Raw genomic sequence first — 4,422 nt, forward strand, 5'->3', positions numbered from 1 at the left:
CCTCAAAGTAGAAACAATGTTAGCAGAGTTTGAACTTAGAATGTAATGAACAAGAATATTGGTTTCAAATTTTGGCACAAGACCAGGAAGTTTGGGCGAGGAATAAGTCATTGCCCCCCCCCCCCCAGTGCTCAACTGCTCATTGCTTTATTGACCCTGTAAAGATGAAAGGCAAAGTCAACCAATGAATATTGCTAGGCATTTTGTCCACACTGTAACAATAATAATAATAATAAGTAACAAATGACTTGTGTAATTTATACATTTCTTACATACATTCAAGGCCAAAGATATGCATATATGTATATATACACTCTTTCTCTCTCTCTCTCTCTCTCTCTCTCTCTTTCTCTCTCTTTCTCTCTCACTCTCTCTCACACACACATGTATGTGTGAGAGCATACAAAAGTAGAGAAAAAGGACTCAATGCATGGCCTTGAGTTTATATATTTGAAGCCTTATATCTATTAGCTATAACTGTGAGTATCATGTTCTGACACTTTTTACAAGTGTCTAAATTCAATGCAATTTCTATTTATCTATCTTACATTTTATTTGAGTCTGTGTTTCGTAAACAATATTTGCTGAAACTAAAGGTAACTTTAGAAAATAGTAAACAATAGATTATCCTTGGAAGATTGGCTAAACTGGAAAAATTGTAAAACATAAACAGTAGCAGCTTGGAGAATATGAAAGTGAAGGAGGAAGCTTTGGAGTAAACAAGTTTTAAATAGAATGCTTCTAAACATTAGTCATTAATATTTAAAATATTCCATATCTAATACAATCACAGCTGCTAACACAAATCCTTGCCCAATATAATAATTATTTCATTGAATATTATTGGCAGGTGATTTCATAAAATGAGTGGGAAGAGGCGGAGAACACTGAAAGGAAAGACAAAATTATGGATAATATTTCAAAGCGAAGAAGTCTGATCCCTGCTTTGCAATTACAAAGTTCTGAATCTGATCATATAATCCAGCATCTTGCTCAAGTGTATTTCACCTAAGATTGGTGAGGGAAACTGGTTGGATGCAAGCAGTAACAGATCATTTGTATGGCGTGCATTTGTAATGTAAACAGCCAGACTTATCTCACACACACGCTGTCTCACAATGCTCCTGTCTGGAGAATACTGGTTTTCTTAGAATTCAATGAGCTGGCATTTCAGTTGATTGAAAAGAGGAATGATTATTACTGAAGCAGAACCTGAAAGATTACTTTAAGATACATGGCATATTTTATAAATATGCCTGCTCAAGTTTCATAAAAGCATGAAACTATAGGTAGCTCTTTTGGTTGTTTATTTAATTTGATGTGTGTGTGTGTGTGTGTGTGTGTGTGAGTAAGTGTGCATGTGTGAATGTGTACATGCATATATATATATATATATATAAACAATATGAGTATATGCATATATATGTACATGTATGTATATATGTTCATCTACATGTACATATAGATACATAACTGGGTACATGACGTGACAAAAGAACAAGGACAAAATGTTGTGTGTATGTGTGTATATATATACATAGCATGTATATATATATATATACATATGTACATACCTATTTATATACACAAATATATCGTTATAAACGTAAATATATATATATATATATATATATATACATATACATGTACGTTGTGTGTGTGTGTTTGTGTGTGTATGTTTAGTTAGCTAGATGTTTCATATGTTTGGATTTACAACAGTCTCTGTTATGACTATTTTGTAAAAGCTGAGATCTGCCTCCTCCATAACCCCCAGTTTCCTGATTTCCAGAGATAGGAAACAGTAGTAACCACAAGAAGCTTTCTTTCTTCATCTAACTTTATGAAGAAGGGCTTAACTTGAAATATGAAGGACACCACTACTAACTTACCTCTCACTAACGACTTATGACTTGTTTTCACTTTATCTTTTACCTTGCTGATTTAATTTATACACACACACACACACACACACTCTCTTATGAGATGGTAATATAAATGTCTTGATGAGATTGTTTGTTACATTAGAAGTCCTCGCAGCTGAAAACGCTTATTCATATTATGTTGTGTGCATCAGTCTAATATATATTAAGAGGATTAATTATTAAAAAATTTCTTAATGTTGAGAATAGATGTTGACATCCAAACTGCAATAGGGATCACTGTTTCAATCTTAGCCCAATGCATTCAGATAAATTATATATATGTATACATATAGAATCTTAACCCTATATATATATATATATATATATATATATATACACACACACATTTGCATATATAATTTAATATACACAATTTACAAAAATGCTATGCTTTAGAAATTTGGTAGATTTACATAGTATACCATGTATCTCCAAGCAATCTTTTAGGACCAGTTCAAATCATTGGATGTATTTGAAAACCAGGACGATGCTATGAGAAAATATATGAAAAAAAAAATGAGAAGAAAAAGCCTTTTTTGTTGATCCCACCAATAAAGGAACTGTAAACTATGTACGTATGTACATACATACGTATGTGTATGTATGTATGTATACAAGAGATAAGATACCAGTTAAGAATTGTCTTATACATGATTTATAAATTCATTAATTCTTGCTCTTCTTTTATCCTTACTCAAACTAAGATGGATAATTCTTTAAATTCTTCTACAAATATTAGGAACAATTGTTTGTCATACTTCTTAACTAGTTCCAGCCTTGAGCTGAGGTCAAGCTGTTGATACTCATCATTCAAATATTAAACCACAAGTAAGAATTATACCTGCATTTTTTTGTCTCTCTGCTTTTGGTAAATTAATCTCACCCACACTGTACTAAGTTCTACATCTGCTTGAAACGGACTGGGATGAAACCAATAGTTTTCTTCATAACTGATCTATAATCTTTTCTCTTCACCTCCGAATGAAGTAAATCAGTTGCATTAACCTTAATCAAATTATATTGATCTGTGAGCTTGGAAGGGATGCAAATGTCTAAAGTCACTTCTCTTCTTTATCTGTTTCACAACAAAAGAATATTTTACCTTACTTGTGCACTGAATACGGCATATAAGCTGGGTTTGAACTGTTGACCTCATAATACTAGATAGGCTGTGATCAGTTTCTTTTTCATACTGAAAGAGGGATATTTCTATAAGTTGAGATGGTTTTACAAATGTATTTAACCTGTGTAATGTTGCCAAACTCACTTTGATTTCTTATACAGGCACAAATCCAATTTTTATGGAGGAAGAGTATTGTTAATTGAATCAAGCTCAGTGTATTAAAAAAGTTGATAAACTTTTGATGACTAAAAGATAAATTATGCAGCAATGGAAGCTGAAAAATCAAAGCTGTACACTCTAGTACATTACTATTTAGGTAATAGTGCTGCCCTACTTGTAGTGAGATACAATATCATCTCAGAACAGATGTAAGAAATTTATTCAGCTTTTATTAAGATATGCTTAAATTTCTTCCATTTCATAAGTGGTGCAAATTTGGATGAAAGCAAATTTAAAGGTATCAACCGATAATCAATATTGATTTATTGCATAGGGCAGCAAGCCATAAATTTGGTGAAATGCATTGGCAGTTAAAGTGAAGTGGTTTTCAGCTGGAAATCAAAGAAAGCTTATAGACTCAGCTCACTGGATGGTTAGCCAACTTACTATGTAGTTTGTCATATACATTAAAACAGAGATTTGCAATATAGGCTCAACCGCAGATTTATGAGAGTGGATAATAAAATACTCATTAGTGATGCCACAACATTAATCATGTAAGCAAAATGAAACTGTTATAAGAAGGAGTTTGCTGAATAACGTCCAATAATTAATAGTTAATTGTAAACATATAATAATTATGGTTTCCTAATATTCTTTGATCCATCGTCATGAATTAAATGTACCATATTGAGTCAGGAAACTCCAGATGCAAATGTGGGATCCAGAATCCAGAAGAGAAACATGATTTCTTCTTTCACACTTTTAGAATGAAGAATTTTGTGACACAAATCTTTTCTCAAACTATAAACCTTTTAATACTTAAACTGGCTATATCAGGCCCTAATATTCTTCTTTCATTTTCAAACTAGCCAGGTGCAATCTCTTACACCTACTCTACAATGTCATTTCTAAAAACAAACAATCATATCTTTAAAATCTTGAAGCTACAAGATGATGCATGATTTATTCAAAACAATGGGACTAAATAAGCATTGCATTTGGCTGAGTAATCTGAATGCTAAAGGGTTAAGAACTTGATTGTTACAAAAATGATATAGCTTAATTCTCACTATTTTAGTCCATTTATGATAAGAACAAAGGTTTTATTCGGCAAGTCATGTAACAGAATAATGTCATGATTTACGGAATGTCTTACTTTGCTTCATGAGACAGAAACGAAAGCAAGCACTTTGCTAAAGAGTCCTTGCAATTTAT

The sequence above is a fragment of the Octopus bimaculoides genome, chromosome 2, assembly GCF_046866305.1.
Source record: "Octopus bimaculoides isolate indiv1 chromosome 2, ASM4686630v1, whole genome shotgun sequence".
NCBI classification, from domain to species: domain Eukaryota; kingdom Metazoa; phylum Mollusca; class Cephalopoda; order Octopoda; family Octopodidae; genus Octopus; species Octopus bimaculoides.